Raw genomic sequence first — 18,752 nt, forward strand, 5'->3', positions numbered from 1 at the left:
CTCGCACCAGGATGTAGTCCAGGAGGTGCCAGTGTTTGGATCGGGGATGCATCCAGGTGGTCTTAAGGCTGTCCCTCTGCTGAAAAAGGGTGTTTGTAATGACAAGCCGCTGTTCTGCGCAGAGCTCCAACAGGAGGCGCCCATTGTCGTTGCACTTGCCGACGCCATGCTTGCCCAGGATTCCTGGCCAGGTTTCTGAGTCTTTGCCGACACGAGCGTTGAAGTCGCCCAGGATGACAACCTTGTCGGCTGTAGGGGTACGTTGGATGAGGTTGCGCAGGTCGGTGTAGAACTTGTTCTTTTCTGCTGGTTCCGCCTGGAGGGTTGGAGCATAGACACTGATGAGGGTGATGTGACGCTTGTTTTGAAGTGGGAGTCGCATGGACATGATTCGGTCCGAGAGGCCTGTCGGAAGGTTTTCGAGTTTGGAGGCAATGAAGCTCTTGACCATGAAGCCTACACCAGATAGGCGTCGTTCATCCGAAGGCTTGCCAGACCAGTAGAGTGTGTAGCCCGCGCCGCGTTCTTGGAAGCTGCCTACATCTGCCAGGCGGACTTCACTGAGAGCGGCTATGTCGATGTCAAGTCTGAGGAGTTCATGTGCAATGAGGGCAGACCGACGTTCAGGTCGATGGCTGTCAGTCTTATCTAGCATGGTTCTGATGTTCCAGCATGCTAAACCCATCATCTCCTGGGGATTTCCCATTAGGCATTTGTTGAATAACATCTTTTATTTCTAAATCTGTAAAAGGAGAATCTAATTTCCTCACATCATCTTCCCCTAATATTGGCAAATTTAATTCTGACAAAAAAGATTCAATAGAACCATCTTCTCGAACTCCCTCAGAAGCATATAATTTCTGATAAAATTATAAAAATTGGTCATTGATTTCCGGAGGTTTAAAAGTAATTGAATTACCTTTCCTCACAGCATTAATAGTTCTTGATGCTTGTTCTGTTTTCAATTGCCAGGCTGAAACTTTATGGGCTCTGTCCCCTAACTCATAATAACATTATTTAGATCTTTGAATCAAACATTCAAATTAGTGTGTTTATAATGTATTATATCGTAACTTCAACTTTGTCAAAACTGCCTTATTATCCTCCGTATAATTTCTCTGATATTCGTTTTCCAAATCAGCTATCTGTTTTTCCAATAACCAAGTCTCTGCCAAAAATTTCTTCTTTTCCTTTGCTGCATAGCTAATAATTTGACCACGTAAAAATGCCTTCAAAGCATCCCATACAGTAAAATTACTCTGAACTGTATTCCTATCCAAATCTAAAAAAGAAACAATTTGATCCTTAATAAATTTTACAAATTCTGTTTTTTTCAATAACATTACATTAATTCTCCAATGAAATGTTGATTGAATAACTTCCAGTCCAACACAAGAAATTAGTAGAAATGAATGATCAGAAGTTATTCTATTCTTATATTCAGCTTGAATAAAATGTGATTGCAAATATGCTGATACCAAAAAAGTCAATCCTTGAAAATGTGCCATGGCACGAGGAATAAAATGAAAAATCTTTGTCAGTAGGGTTTAACCTTCTCCAAACCTCTATCAAATTTAAGTCTTTCATCAAAGAAACCAATTGGACCGCTGCTTTTGAATTTTTCACAATTTTCAGAGATTTATCTAATAGTGGATCTAATACACAATTAAAATCTCCCCCAATCAAAATATTTTCTTTAGCTTGGCTTAAAGTTAAAAAAGCTTCAGATATAAATTGTTCATCATGGACGTTAGATGCATCTTTGGCTTGGCTTCGCGGACGAAGATTTACGGAGGGGGTAAAAGTCCACGTCAGCTGCAGGCTCGTTTGTGGCTGACAAGTCCGATGTGGGACAGGCAGACACGGTTGCAGCGGCTGCAGGGGAAAAATGGTTGGTTGGGGTTGGGTGTTGGGTTTTTCCTCCTTTGCCTTTTGTCAGTGAGGTGGGCTCTGCGGTCTTCTTCAAAGGAGGTTGCTGCCCGCCAAACTGTGAGGCGCCAAGATGCACGGTTTGAGGCGATATCAGCCCACTGGCGGTGGTCAATGTGGCAGGCACCAAGAGATTTCTTTAGGCAGTCCTTGTACCTTTTCTTTGGTGCACCTCTGTCACGGTGGCCAGTGGAGAGCTCGCCATATAACACGATCTTGGGAAGGCGATGGTCCTCCATTCTGGAGACGTGACCCACCCAGCGCAGCTGGATCTTCAGCAGCGTAGACTCGATGCTGTCGACCTCTGCCATCTCGAGTACTTCGACGTTAGGGATGAAAGCGCTCCAATGGATGTTGAGGATGGAGTGGAGACAACGCTGGTGGAAGCGTTCTAGGAGCCGTAGGTGATGCCGGTAGAGGACCCATGATTCGGAGCCGAACAGGAGTGTGGGTATGACAACGGCTCTGTATACGCTTATCTTTGTGAGGTTTTTCAGTTGGTTGTTTTTCCAGACTCTTTTGTGCAGTCTTCCAAAGGCGCTATTTGCCTTGGCGAGTCTGTTGTCTATCTCATTGTCGATCCTTGCATCTGATGAAATGGTGCAGCCGAGATAGGTAAACTGGTTGATCATTTTGAGTTTTGTGTGCACGATGGAGATGTGGGGGGGCTGGTAGTCATGGTGGGGAGCTGGCTGATATTCAACAAAGACCATGACTCAGCAAAGAGTTTACAATTAATCATTAAAATTCGGCCAGCTGATTCCACCAAAGATTGAAGTTCGAATGGTATTTTCTTATGAATCAGGATCGCCACTCCTCTCGCTTTTGAATTGAAAGAAGATGAAAATACATGACCGACACAATCCCTCTTCAATATCAAATGTTCTTTTACAGTTAAGTGAGTTTCATGCAAAAAAGCAATATCAACTTTCATCTTTTTTACATAGGCCAAGCCACGCTTTTGTTTAATCGGGTTATTTAAACCCTGCATGTTAAATGTTGCAAAATTCAAATTAGACATTGTTATCAAAGTAAAATAAAAACAGAATCAAAATCTCTCTTTCTATTCCTTCTATTCACTGAGAAAATAAACCCCTTCTCCGATAACAAAATTTAAAGCTCCCCTTGCTAAGTGATCTAAATTAAACAATCACTAAACCCCTCTCTAAACAAAGTAAAACACTAATAAAAAGGTATTTTTTTAGAAAAAGAAACTACAAAAGTAGGAACTCCCCACTTAACTGGATGTGGAAAGAAATAAAATCCCTCCCACTAGTGGCAGACGACTTCTGAAAGCTTCCGTGAATTCCATCCCCCCCCCAACTGGACTTAAAATTATGAGTCTAAATCAGCTTACAACTCCAATGAATTCAATCCCAAAACTTGTTCCGGATCAATATCAATCAAGCTCTTTGACATATTTGTCTTCCCGTTCCCATTTCAATTCTTCTTATCAGATGTCTTCCTCTTAGGTGAAGAGTGCCTTTCAGTCGCCCTGTCTGGCAAAGAATTGGCAAAAATTAAAGCCTCATGATCACTGTCAAAAAACTGTGATTGGAAATTCCCATGAAAGATCTTCAAAACTGCAGGGTATCTGAAAGAAAATTTATAACCCTTCCTCCAAAGCACTTCTTTAGCAGAATTAAATCATTTATGCCTTTTAATAATTTCTTGAGTTAAATCTGGACAGAAAAAAAAAACCTTATTTCCTTGTACCATCAATGGGGATTGATGTCTGTGTGCATTTTGGACTGCTACTCTCAAAATAGTTTCCCTATCTTGGTATCGTAAACAATGAATCAAAACAGCTCGTGGAGGTTGACCCGGATATGGTTTACTTCTTAAGGCCCTATGTGCCCTATCTAATTCCAAACCTTCTGGAAAAAATTCCAATACCAGTGCTTCAGGGATCCACTTTTAAAAAAATGTTATTGCATCCAAACCCTCAATTCCTTCAGGAATTTCCACTATTTTAACATTATTCCGACGGCTTTGATTTTCCAAAGAGTCTATTTTCTTCAATAAATCCTTCTTCTGAATTTCCCATCTGACAAAAGAATCTTCCACTTTTTATTTATTATGATCCACTTGTTCTTTACAAACTTGAAAGGCACCTTCCATCTTCTTAAAGTTGTCTTGAACTGTATCCACCATATTCAAGCATCTATTCACATGAGCTTTAACAACAGAAATATCTTTCTTAACAGAAGAAACTTCTTCACAAATATTATTCATTTTTTCAGTCATATTCATAAATCCATGTTCATTCTGGGAAGACATTTGTGTTGACATATTACCCATTTGATGAGCTATGGATTCCAAAGTTGTAAAAACAGCATCAAAGGTAGTATCACTAGTCTCTCCATGAGGCCTACCTTCTTTCCCTTCAGTAGCAGTCAGTGACCCTTCTTCTATTTCTTCAGTTTGGCACAAAGCTTTATCTTCTTGTTCTTTTGATTCTGCCATTTTCATCACTTTGCTTCTGGTCTGCACACCTGCAGACCCAGACCCGACATGTTCAGGTCACTGCCGGCCGACTTCGCTGACAGCCCAGACCCTATCCAGAAGATCCAGAATCTCAGCATTGCATAGACGTTCTTAACTATCCAGAAGATGCACCACGCATGCCCGGCAGCGCGGGCCATCTTCTGATGCACTTCCTCGGGCCTCCGCGCCACTGGGATGCTAAGAGGTATCGCACGTCAGGCCTGACACTATTAACTCCGGCGCTTCTACATCATGGGCGCTCTGATCAAGATAAAAAGAAAAAATTGGAAGTCCAGCGCCATCTTGCAAGGGCACCAGGGTAAAACTTAAACGAGCTGGAGTGCGTTGCTGCTTAGGTGGCTGTCCAATCGATTCCATGGATTCCACTTGATAAGGAGGCCTCATTTCTTCTGTACTTTTAAAAGGAAGTTTCTTCTGAATCTGTGCTTTTGACTTCTTTGTATTAGCAGCCATTATAGTCTTTTAACATTCAGACAACTTCCAAGCAAACTTTCTAGACTTTTTTTAAGTGTTTTAATTTGGGTATTTATTAGTCCAACTGGGGGAACGACGGAATTACACTTCTTCTTGCTTCGCCATCAGGCCACGCCCCGAGAGGAGGGATGTCTCTGTGAATAGAAAGAGTAGAGATGGAGAGCTGAGGGAAAAAGTCAAGGAAAAGGGAAGGGAAGGAGCATGTCAGCAGAAACCAGAGAAGTTGATGTTCATCCCATCTGGCTGGAGAGTGCCTAGATGGAAAATCAAATGTTCCTCCAATTTATGGGTGGTCTTGGTGGGATAGTACTTGAGGCCATGGACAGACATGTGAGTAGGGGAGTGAGATGCAGCATTGAAATGGTTGACCACTGGGAAGTCCCTGTCACTGATACAGACAGAGTGAAGGTGTTCAGTAAAGCAATCTCCCAATCTGCGCCCAGTCTCTCCGATGTAGAGAAGGCCACAAATGGAGTACCAGATGAATTTCTCCAGCATTGTGTTTTTACTTCAACTACAGTATCTGCAGCCATTCATGTTTTACAACTGGACGAGTTGTCGGCACCGTAAAATGCCATAGGGTCTTCCCAAACAGGTAGGACTAGCTTCTGTATTCATGTTTATTCAAATTTCTGAATATGCTCTGTTCATCTGGAGAGCAAACTGACAAATACTGTACTAATCTCATTTATAGATCATCCAAAGCCATGGGCCTGAATTTCAAACCAAAAGTTTTGTTCACCCACCACAATATGTTGTTGGAAGATATTTAATTATGACCTCCAAATGTAATGACCTGACTTGGCATGCATCCAAGACTGTACTCTGCAGTTTGGTAGATATAGCTATGTTAGAACATGGAACAATATAGCACAGTACAGGCCATTCTGCCCTTGATGTTGTGCCAACCCATATATCCCATCCTTAAAAAAAGTACTAAACTTTCCCTACCCGTAACCCTCTATTTTCTTTTTATCCTTGTTTCTGTCTCAGAGTCTCTTAAATGCCCCCAATGTTTCAGTTTCCACCACCATCCCTGCCAAGGCATTCTAGGCACCCACAGCTCTCTATGTAAAAAACTTACCTCTGATGTCTCCCCTAAACTTCCCTTCCTTAATATCATATATTGGTGTTTGCTGTTCCTTCCCTAGGAAACAGGTGCTGTACTTTTCATAATCTTATAGACCTCTATCAATTCACCTCTCATCTTTCTACACTCCAAAGACAAAAGTCCCAGTTCTGCTAACCTTATCTCATAAGACTTGTTTCCCAATCCAAGAAACATCCTGGTAAATCTCCTCTTCACTCTCTCCATAGCTTCCACATCCTTCCTGTAATGAGGTGACCAGAACTGAATCAAAGATTTGTAGAGTTGTAACATGGACTCTCTACTCCTGAATTAAATCCTTCCATTAATGAATCTCAGCATTGCATAGACGTTCTTAACTATCCTATCAACCTGTGTAGCGATCTTGAGGGATGTATAGATTTGCACCCCAAGGTCCCTTTGTTCATCCACACTCCTAAGAAACTCACCATTAACCCTATATTCAGCCTTCTGGTTAGTCCTTCCAAAGTGCTTCACAACGCACTTAGCCAGATTGAATTCCATCTTCCATTTTTCTGCCTAAGTCTGCATCCTGTCTATATCATCTTGTAACCTTCAACAACCTTCAGCTCTGTCCACAACTCCTCCAGCCTTCATGTCATTCACAAACTTACTGACCCATCCACCTGTCTCTTCATCCAGATCATTTATAAAAATCACAAAGAGCAGGGGGTCCCAGAACAATTCTTTATGGCGCTCCACTAGTCACCAACCTCCACTACTACTCTCTGCTTTCTTCCTACAAGCCAATTTTTTTATCCATACAGCTAATTTTCCACTGATCCCGTGGCTCATGGCTTTCTGGATGAGTCACTCATGGGGGCCTTGTTAAATGCCTTGCTAAAATCCATGTACACCAAATCTACTGCATTACCCTCATCAATTTATTTTGTTATCGCCTCAAAAAACTCAATTAGGCCCATGAGGCATGACCTTCATTTCACAAAGCCATGCTGACACTCCATTCCTGTTCTTGCTAAACCACAAGCAATGCCATAAAGGCATCTCTCATGTTAATTCTGGCATCCTATCTGCTGTCAGCTGCTGAGTTTCTTGAGGTCTAGAGAAGTTGAAGAGCTTCATATTAAAATATTGTACACCTGGTAAAATGAAGGCAAGCAGCCTTATCTTAAGAAACTCAGCACCATGTTCCAGCAGCATTAAGGCGCAGAGTAGGTTGAGCAACGCAAGTTCAGTTCTTGGTTCATATTTTTTTAAATTTTAACTTCTGATATGACCCAGCCCTTTTGTTCTTAACAGTTAGATTTCAGCCCCTGGATCCAGACTTTAGGCACATTGTAAATCTGTTGCATTGTTATACTAATTATTCATAAATGTCAAACTTTTTCCAACATTTCCGATAAAATGTGTAGAGCATTGCCTATAGAAAATTGGTTATTAAAATAATATACTTCATTAGACATATGAATTAAAAGTTTGAAAATACCTTGAGATATAGATTTATGCTAGGAACCAAAAAAATACCAAAATATATGTAACCCTCAGGATAAGCTGCTCAGCTGTTTTTTGATAATTCTTTTTAATTTTTTTTTTGTTTGAGTGGGTTAGGTGGGGATTTTATATAATACTTTTGATTTTTTCACCCATTGCAGTGGAGGGAGGACCGTTTATACTGTTTGAAGTTTTATCTTATTCATATATATATATATATATATATATACATATAAAAAACACACACACACGTGATATTGTATTTTTAGTTTTGTTCCCTTTTATTCACTGTATTGCATTTCCTATTTAAAAAAATAATAAAATATTAAAAAGAAAGAAAATACCTTGGGAAGATTGGATATTCACACAAATGGGCAGAAATTGGACAACATTGAAATTGACTTTCACACTTGCACACAATTGAGCATGTATTTATCATTGAAAGAAATCATTCTTGCTAGTTTCTTGTGCCTCCAGGCACCTCCCATTAGGTAATATATTATTACTGTCTCTTTTGCACTTGAATCTCAACACACCCGAAATTATGCCAATCCCTATGAGGCACTCATTCCAAAGCACCATCAGGGAAATTAGACCAAAGGGATCTAGGAGCAATGATCATTGTGCATCCTAGAACAATTGCATCATTATAGTAGAGCATGGGACCATCCATCCAGACCACCAGCAAACAGACCCACAGCCTCACAATCATCAGTCTCAACCTATGCTCCCCCTTCATCTTCCAATCTCAGAAGGCCCAACTCTCACACTCACTGATCTCTTCTCCAATTCCCTGAGTTCCCCATTATCCTCTGATCTGCCCCAGATCATGGTAATCCATGATTTCCCAGTTCCCTGAGAACTATGTTAGAGGCCCTGATCATCACTCCCACTGCCTACATACCTGATGGGTGATAACCTTCCATACACCTCCATTCAGTCACAGCTGATCTCCACCCAACTAATTCCATGATCAATGACAAACTCTCCCACAATCTAGCACATCGACAGGTCAAAATGCCATCCTTCACACAACCCCTGCCCTCCATCCTCCTACCAACCATGGATTGATCTTCAAACCAAGTTTATGGCCATCAACCTCTTCTTCCCAACCTCCTGGATCACAGTCAAGCCTAATGCAGAAGATTCATTTGCAATATTGTGTCATGTTTATCCAATACCTTGACTCGCAAGACTGGAGCCAGAGAAGGGTGGACTATAGAACTTCCAGCAAAGGATGGAAAATGGAAATTCCAGGCAAAGAGGCAGAAGTTCCAATATCTACTGAAAGTAGTATCACAGACTGCATTAAGAAGAATTTCAATGTGAAGTCTTGAGGCTCTCCATGAATGAGGACCAGCATTTATATTAATTATAACATATCCCAAGTGAAGATGGAGGGTTATGGAGGGTTAGGGAGGGTTATGGAGGGTTATGGGCATTGTGCAGGGAGGTGGGACTAGAAAGGGGTGTTTGGTTTGGTGCAGACTAGAAGGGCCTAATGGCCTGTTTCCGTGCTGTAATTGTTATAATCAAATATAATCAAAGATCATTGCTGCTTAATGCTGTTGGCTCGGAAAACAGGGTCAGAGCTTAGTGCAGCAGGTAGTCACATAAGTCAGACTGCAAGTGAAAGGATGAAAGGATAGCAGATGTTAAGAAAAGCAAAACAGAATTTACTGTTAAGCTTTCTGTGGTGTTCCTCTGGCAAGTAGAAATGAACTGTGAGTAGTTGCTGCCCAGCTTTTCCATGATCAGATTTTATTTATTTGGAAGGGTGTGTGCAGAAATTTGACCCTGGCTGCTTTTAAAAGGCAGATCAATAACTTTATGTACTTATGGGTCTCCTTCTCATATTTATCAGCAATTAATTGGCAAGAGGGAGAATGATCCAATGAGCCCTCCCACTCTGTACATGCTCCTGTACTAGTTCATGGGCTATATTAACCCTCAACTTACTGCCCCAATTAAATCTTAAACCTTTGTACTGTGATATTATTCCTTCCCTGACAAGCCACACACAGCCTATCTATTTTAACAAACATTTGTTTAAGCACACAACTTGTTAAGTTAGACAATGCGGAAGAATCGGGTTAGTAGTAAAGTAGATAGAATTGTAAGCATTTGGCTTGTGAAAATCTTTCAAATATTTTGCTTCAACAGTTTTTTTGATAATACTAACAACTACTTTAATTTTTGGAACAGCTCTAACATCTTACTGTGCTTTGCAGGGAAAGATTAGACTAAGAACCTAAAACATGGAAAGAATGGAATGTAATCTAACTGATGTAGCTATAAATTGGAGATTAAATTACTGGGCTTACATCAGGTGATACACAAGCAATCCTGCAAAGCAGCAGAGAACTGCAGGAATTAAATTAACTTGGGAGAACAAGGTGGCATTTTTAATAGTAACCATGAAGTTTGCTGTATTATCACAGAATCACCTCTTTTAAGGAGGAAAATTTGTCATACCCACCAAGTTTGTTCAATCTAGTACTCCAAACCCACAGATGTAAAAAAGTTTAACAGCTATCCAAAATAGAACCAGAGAGTTCAATGCAGGGAAACAGGTCCTTCAACCTGTTGACAATATTGTCTACCCAAACTAGTCTCATTGGCCTGTATTCACCCATTATCCCTCTAAACACTTTCTATCTAGGTACCTGTCTAAATGTTTTTTAAATGTTACATTTGTCACCACTTCTACCATTTCTGGTAGCTTGTTCCATATACCCACCACTCACTATTTAAAATAAATGTCTCCCAAATCCATTTTAAATCTTTCCTCTCTCACTTTAAAAATATGCGCTTGTAGCAGTCCGCGAACCAACTCGTGAAACATCTGACAAAATGGACAGCAACGTAGCTGTCACAAGGGCCCCACAGGGACCAATGGCCATCAGTCCGCGTGACCTTCTGCACAATGGAAAACAGCGGGCAAAGGAGTAAACACTAGCCAGTCAGAGGCCGGCACTGCGATGACATCACTCCTCTCGTCAGAGCCAAGGAGTGAATATAAACAGAGCTGGCAGAGCAATAAATCAATCTTTGACCTCGATGACTGTATGTGTGTCATTCTTACTCCATGCTTCATGTAGCATGCAAGCTACATTGGTGACCCTGACAGGTCCAACCAACAGTTGGTCCCGAAGTTGATGGACCAAGCAGCTCCCCACTCGGTCTCGCTAAAGCTGCCAACATTCTGGGTGTTGCAGCCACATGTGTGGTTTGAACAGGCTGAGGCCCAATTCCACCTTTGACAGATCGCAGCCTCTAACAACATCCGCTACTACTGTGTAATGAGCTCACTTGACCAGGACATGGCAGCAAGAGTCGTAAATTTCCTATGGCAGCCTATGGAACAAGGCAAGTACAAAGAGCTACAAATCCACAATTTAGGGCGATCACGGTGCGAGAGCACCGCCCATCTGCAGCAATTGGATGATGTGAGGGACAGGGCCGCATCTGCCCTCATGAGTGAGATGCTTGAACATGCCGAGGGGCACAAGCCTTACCTGCTCTTTGAGTAGTTTTACTGGAGCAGCTGCCCAAGGATATTCAACTCTTTCTCACCAACGAAGACTTCAGCAACCTGAGGAAAGTCACAGCCCGGGCAGTCATGCTCTGGCACCTCTTTGGAACATATTGCCAAGCCCTGACCCCAGCCATATTGCTATTGTCACCAACAGTGGGGTGCGGTGGCCCGTTGGTGCTGCCCATCCTGCACATTTCCAGGAAACACCATGGTCAGCCATCATTAATGGCTATGGTGGTTGGCCAACATGCCAAGCTCCTGTACGTGTAGGACCCTCTGTCGGGAAGGCAGTTCCTCATGAACACTGGTGCCGAAATAAGTGTCCTTCCCTCCATGGCCTATGACACCTGGAATGCCAAGCCAGGCCCGGTACTGAGGCCAGCGAACAGCACCTCTATGTGAACTTACAGCACCTGCACCAGCCCCCTACGATTTGCTGGCCACCGATTTAAGTGGACTTTTACTGTCATGCAGTGGCGAAACCATTCCTGGGAGCCAATTTCCTGCGCGCCCACTGTTTGCTGGTAGACTTCAAAGGGTGGGACTTGATGCATGCCAGAATTTTTCAAATGATGCCCCTGGGGGAAGATAAACTACAAGCCTTCCACTTTGACTCCGTCATTCTATCCGACGATGCCTTCACACACATCCCCGCAATCATTGCACCACAATTCTCCTCTGCAGAACCAAAGCACAGAATAAGGCACCACATCCTCACCAAGGGCTCCCTCCTCCATGCCATTTAAATTTATTTTTCATAGGAGCCCATCTTTCTGCTCGAGTGATGCAGGACTACTGCTAATGTAGAATGAACTGACAAAACAGGGATCACAGTCAATGTTTCCCATTGTGTGTCTTGTCAATTTATTGCCCTGCAATTTTAATAAACTTTTTTAAAAATTCATCAGTAGTTATCATATGCTGTTTCATAAGATGGCACCAGTTAGAAATACCTGAACAGATGTTGTTCCAAGTCATCAGCTTAAGAATGCTAATTACTTTTAACTTTAATGAAACATATTTATTGTTCTTTATATGTAACAAGATTAACATGCAATACTGCAACTGCTAAATTGCAATTCCCCACTTTAACCACTGGGTATCAGCATGTCCCAAAACTGAACAGCAATTGTAACTCAGGAGTAATACAATTTCATGGAATTTTAAGAAATGATACCTTCTTAAAACATATTTCAAGCTGCCACTAGATCAATTTCTAAATCATTTTGTTTTGCAGGTCATTTATTTTGCTGTCCTGTCACAAGACTTTTTTCTATAATGCAGCACTATAAATATCGAAGAATTTGAGTTCTGTCAGTTTCCCATTCATCTCTATTAAACTCAACCAGGATTGTTCTTCAAATACCAAATGCTGAAAAATCGCAAAAGTGAAATCTGGGGAATGATGGTTATTGCAATATATTTCTCAATAAAATAAATGAATTGTCACAATTTAGAATCAAAATAATTAAATTTGAAATATGTGCGTGTAAGTCATATGAATGTTTCATTTCTAAAACAATATTTATCATTTTGTTGAAGACTGCCAACTTCTCATGGTCCTGTGTTCTTTCCAGTACAGCATGTTATTTTTGATTGCATGACTTCCTCTTCTTGGTTTTTTAATGTGTGAGAGATTGATTGGATAAAGTACAAGTGGATCAAAATTTGCCAGATGCGACTCCCTAACTAAAAGATTTTGGCAATATGTGATTTGAGTTAAAAGATTCCTTAACATACTTCTGACAGCTCGTATCAGCAGGGGACAGTATGTCTAGTGTTCAACTATTTGCATAAAATCTATTAACAAGGCCTGAATGAGACATGCATGAACATTAGATATGTTACAAAAAAGTAGGATGTTTACACCTAAAGAATTTCAACTGCGCACATTACACTATAATTCCCTAAATGATAAAATAAGTTAATTTAAAAGAGTCAATGCATGATATATTTGATTCAATATCTGTGATTGCAAAATTTGAAGATTCTAGAACAATACAAATTTATTTTTAAGACATTATTGTATGTCATTCGCAGAAAATCCAAACATGTGGAAACTGACCAAGTATAGACCATACTTGGAGTATTGCATTCAGTTCCGGTCACCTTATTACAGGAATTATGTAGGTGCAAAAGAGATTTACCAGGATGATGCCTGAATTGAAGAACGTCTTATGAAGGAAGAATGATGGAACTAATTCTTTTCTCCTTTGAGTGATGGAAAATGAGTGGTGTAACATTATGAGAGGCTTGATTGACATTTTTTCCCCCAGAGGATGTCCTTTTAAGGAGAGTGGAGGAAAATTTAGGGGAGGTGTCAAATGCAGGGTTTTTTTTTTGTTGTTGCTTTTCTTTTGCACAGAGAGTGGTGGTTCCTGGAATACATTGCTAGTGGTGGTGGTGGAGGCTGTTACAATGGGGACATTCAAAAGGATGTAAGAAAAATAGAGGGCTATGGATGTAAGGTAGGGAAATTTTTATTTTTTATTGATTAGGTTTGCATAGACCAGAACCTCATTGTGGACGTAAGTGCCTGTACGTTCTAAAGTCTTCTTTGGCTTGGCTTCGTGGACGAAGATTTATGGAAGGGTAATGTCCACGTCAGCTGCAGGCTAGCTTGTGGCTGACAAGTCCGATGCGGGACAGGCAGACACGGTTGCAGCGGTTGCAAGGGAAAATTGGTGGGTTGGGGTTGGGTGTTGGGTTTTTCCTCCTTTGTCTTTCGTCAGTGAGGTGGGCTCTGCGGTCTTCTTCAAAGGAGGTTGCTGCCCGCCGAACTGTGAGGTGCCAAGATGCACGGTTTGAGACGATATCAGCCCACTGGCGGTGGTCAATGGGGCAGGCACCAAGAGATATTTTTAGGCAGTCCTTGTACCTCTTCTTTCGTGCTCTTCTGTCTCGGTGGCCAGTGGAGAGCTCGCCATATAACACGATCTTGGGAAGGTGATGGTCCTCCATTCTGGAGACGTGACCTACCCAGCGCAGTTGGATCTTCAGCAGCGTGGATTCGATGCTGTCGGCCTCTGCCATCTCGAGTACTTCGATGTTGGAGATGAAGTCACTCCAATGAATGTTGAGGATGGAGCGGAGACAACGCTGGTGGAAGCGTTCTAGGAGCCGTAGGTGATGCCGGTAGAGGACCCATGATTCGGAGCCGAACAGGAGTGTGGGTATGACAATGGCTCTGTATACGCTAATCTTTGTGAGGTTTTTCAGTTGGTTGTTTTTCCAGACTCTTTTGTGTAGTCTTCCAAAGGCGTTCTAAAGTAAAGAATGAGTAAATCTACGCACAAAGTACAGGTATTGAAATGCTGGCAATGTGCAATATTTTATATTCCATGTGATACTTTTTCCTATTTTTTTAACATGTTACGGCAAATACAATAATGAATAGGCCATTCAACCCATTAATCTGTTGGCTCCGAGATGCATGCACAAGCCCCATGAATTCCCATCTTTTATCTTTCCCCTCTTGATCTCAAATACATCAATCTGTTGGTAAGTAATTTCTACCTTCCTTCAAAGATTTCTTTAGTTCACTAACATTTCAGCTAACAATATATCAAAATCCCTTAATCTCATCCATCAAATACAATCTTTTCAGTGAAGTACTGTTAGCATTATAGTCCATTGTTCGCTTAACCTTCAACATTCAATTATTTTTTTATTTTCTCCAAAGAACTGCAATTATGTCAACAAATATTTTTCTACAAAAATACTAGAGTGTAGCCGCAGCTACACTGCTAACTGAAGGATCGCACAGCCAGACGGGTTGAGTTCAGTGAGGCTACGTGGCTGGACCTGGCTGAGAACCGCGCTGGGTGGCCCCGACTCCACCGGAGCACCACGTGAGTCGCCAAGCGTAGGCTTCTGAGCCCAGTGCCAAGGTCGGGAGGAAACCCCCGGCGGCGCCATTTTGGCCGGCTGCCCTGCCACCTGCGTGACAAGTGGGGCAGGTTTCCCTGCCTAATGGCATACCACCACAAGAGGTCCATTGTAACGAATGACTGTTTTTTATTAAAACATTTTTGGATAAGACAGGCTTTCCATGAGTAGGACTATGATCATTCAATATGCATAGACTAAGGAAGAAAATAGAACATGCAGCTACGAATTTACCCACCCCTCTCCCCTTTCTACTCCTTTCGTTCCTCCTACTACATCAATGTTTTGTGACCTAATGATGTTCTGTCTATTGAGTGCATCCTTGAGTTTTGTAAGAGAGCACTTTGATTAATTTCTATCATTGATCTCATATGGCAGAATCGTAAATTATATTAACACAGAAGGAAACAATTTGGCCCATCATTCCCTTCCCAGCCAACCCAGTATGGGCCCACAGTTCAGCTTTTATTTCTGGTTAACCTAGCAAACTATTTCTATTCCAGTTTATGTAGAACTTGTATGTACCATTCATTCTAATTGATATGCAATTACACCACTAGGTCACCAGGGGTCATCCCAGTGACCTTGTATATAAAGCAGTCCAGAGGTACAGTCTAGCCTTGCAGGTTTGTCTTGCAGAGAGACAAGACCTCTTAGTGCACATATTAGTTTATTAAAGCTGTCTTATACTCGCACTGCTGGTGTGGTTATTGTCAGTACAAACCCTGTGAAAAACTGCTTTTCCAGGCTATTTTGTATTATGATCCTTTTACCAGGAAGTATCTACACATTGCTTGCTGTACAAAAGCTAATGAATGCCTCCTTTCACATTTGTGAAGATCACACTGATTTTTTGATCAGTGGAGAACAATTCCAGTTTTCCCAAGGCCTGCACACAACCTAAATTCTATCATTCCTCAATAGTAGTGCCTATATTTTTATATAGTATTTTATTAGAATATATAGAGATTAGTAGCATTTTGAGAATTATAATTTTAATCATATTATAATCAACACAATATGAATGGTTATGACCAGTGATTACACTGAAGATCATCTTTAAGCTGCCTAATAAGTAGTGTTTTCTTTTTCCTAGCTCCCATTTTGCATTTTCAATTTCTTCATCATGTTAAAAAGGAAACAAGTGTTTTGATCTTAGTCCTTTGGTTTCATCGTCAGGTAATAATTGCTTCTGATCTGTGATATCAATTTAAAGAGAAGCCAACTGCAAATATTGCAGTCTGTTGCTATTCATTTTTCACACAGATATTGTGAAGATAAATGGACAGACAGAACAATTTAATTCAAAAATCAATGTACTGCAGATGCATGATTGATGTGTGCAGAAGTCAGCGTTGAAAACTAAACAGGCTGGGTTTTAGGTTGGCACCACCAACACCGAATTCCTTTCAGGAAAAGAGGAACTTCAATTCTCCACAGATTCTGGCTAACTTGCTGAGTATTTCCAGCATTTTCCGTTTTATTTTGGATAGAATAACTGATGGATTTCCTTTACTATCTGTTAAAGATACCACCATAATCATTCGCTTTGTCCCCTCCAACACAGGCAAGGCTTCAGTACTGTTGTCAATACGATCTGTGTCCATGAATATTTTCTTTCTTTGGCTTGGCTTCGCGGACGAAGATTTATGGAGGGGGTAAAAAGTCCACGTCAGCGGCAGGCTCGTTTGTGGCTGACAAGTCCGATGCGGGACAGGCAGACACGATTGCAGCGGTTGCAAGGGAAAATTGGTTGGTTGGGGTTGGGTGTTGGGTTTTTCCTCCTTTGCCTTTTGTCAGTGAGGTGGGCTCTGCGGTCTTCTTCAAAGGAGGTTGCTGCCCGCCAAACTGTGAGGCGCCAAGATGCACGGTTTGAGGCGTTATCAGCCCACTGGCGGTGGTCAATGTGGCAGGCACCAAGAGATTTCTTTAGGCAGTCCTTGTACCTTTTCTTTGGTGCACCTCTGTCACGGTGGCCAGTGGAGAGCTCGCCATATAACACGATCTTGGGAAGGCGATGGTCCTCCATTCTGGAGACGTGACCCATCCAGCGCAGCTGGATCTTCAGCAGCGTGGACTCGATGCTGTCGACCTCTGCCATCTCGAGTACTTCGACGTTAGGGGTGTAAGCGCTCCAATGGATGTTGAAGATGGAGCGGAGACAACGCTGGTGGAAGCGTTCTAGGAGCCGTAGGTGATGCCGGTAGAGGACCCATGATTCGGAGCCGAACAGGAGTGTGGGTATGACAATGGCTCTGTATACGCTAATCTTTGTGAGGTTTTTCAGTTGGTTGTTTTTCCAGACTCTTTTGTGTAGTCTTCCAAAGGCGCAATTTGCCTTGGCGAGTCTGTTGTCTATCTCATTGTCGATCCTTGCATCTGATGAAATGGTGCAGCCGAGATAGGTAAACTGGTTGACCGTTTTGAGTTTTGTGTGCCCGATGGAGATGTGGGGGGGGCTGGTAGTCATGGTGGGGAGCTGGCTGATGGAGGACCTCAGTTTTCTTCAGGCTGACTTCCAGGCCAAATATTTTGGCATTTTCCGCAAAGCAGGACGACAAGCGCTGAAGAGCTGGCTCTGAATATACAGTACTGTAATTTACCATTACATCTCTTGGATAGCTATTTGTTGAATATATGACATTTCTTTGAAGAAGATCTAATAAACTAAAAATAAAACACAAAGATTTCTTCTCTTCCAACACTTTCAGCTATCAGACATCCGTCAGTTCAATAATATCCTTGGATATTGGCTCTGGCATAATTCATCTTGCTAACCAAACTAGCTAAACAATAATCTTATCATGTAATTCCATTGAAGAGCAAACCAGAGTGTATTTGTTTATCTTCCGTCTCACTATATTGAAGACTGAGGATTCAGTATTGCATTTATTAATTTCAAAAAGTTATCCATATTATTCTGTCTTTTCATTTCACTCTGTTTCCTTTGTTCTCGCTTCTCTCTTCAACTGCCAGTTTTTAATCTAATTATTCTCATGACAACTTTGGCCTTCCCGCTATCACAGATAGCCCTACCCTGTTCCCTCTTAAAATACACTTGTTTTCTTACTTTTCCAGTTCTCTGATGGCTTCTTAAACCAAAATGTCACCTGCTTCTCACCACAAATATACTACTTAATTTTTGTTTTTGTTTCAAACTTCCAGCATCTGAAGGTTTTATCTACAATTGTAATTTTTTTCAAATTAATTTATAGAAGGTTCACATTATAAATATTTACAGAGAGCTGAAAATTCAGGATTTACTCTTTATGATGGATGTCTTTCAAAAAAATCCCAAAGTTGGCATCGGTTTTAATGCTGGCCTGAGCCATTCTTAGCATACTGATAACATCAAGGAAGAGTCTATTAATTAGTGGATGCAGAATGCCATATGATAAAAATGCACAGCGAGAATCTTACTGCTGAGATCAGCATGCCCACTAGGCCTTCCCGCTGTAATAGCGAGAAGATGTTTAGGACACACAAGTCCAAGTTTCAGAACTCTCAATATATGCACTTCACACAGGATAAATTTCACAAGTATTTCTCCAAGTGACACAAACAGATCAAGATAGACTGAACATGGTGTAAATTCTCAATATTTGTATGGAGTGCTTATTCAGCTGACAATGCGTCGAGTTTTTAAACAGAACTTTAGCGTGACAAAATATATTCTTCCGTTGATATTCTTAGTTTTGCAATTAGATTGTTAACTAATTTTGTTGATAATTTTGGCAAACTAATGAATGGCCTCAGGGAATTATGAATATAATTGTTCTGTGTGAATGTGGTTTGTTATTACAACAATTTAATAATAATCTAATTATGGAATAAGTTGCAAAGAAGGATTCAATT

At 41.3% G+C, this 18,752-nt stretch overlaps 1 protein-coding gene across 32 annotated transcripts in view; it reads right to left on the bottom strand.

The window, feature by feature from the left end:
• The window catches only part of LOC138757551 (uncharacterized), a 172,523-nt gene that overhangs the window by 118,533 nt on the left and 35,238 nt on the right, over positions 1–18,752 (bottom strand). Inside the window, exon 3 of one of the 32 annotated variants that reach the window (XR_011353688.1) lies at positions 4,951–5,045. The exons of the other annotated variants lie outside the window; for them this stretch is intronic. The gene's annotated coding sequence lies outside the window, so the exon portion shown is untranslated. Of the gene's footprint in view, positions 1–4,950; positions 5,046–18,752 lie in introns of those variants that run through there. 32 annotated transcript variants of the gene reach the window in all.

Source organism: Narcine bancroftii, chromosome 3, assembly GCF_036971445.1.
Source record: "Narcine bancroftii isolate sNarBan1 chromosome 3, sNarBan1.hap1, whole genome shotgun sequence".
In the NCBI taxonomy this organism is placed as follows: Eukaryota; Metazoa; Chordata; class Chondrichthyes; order Torpediniformes; family Narcinidae; genus Narcine; species Narcine bancroftii.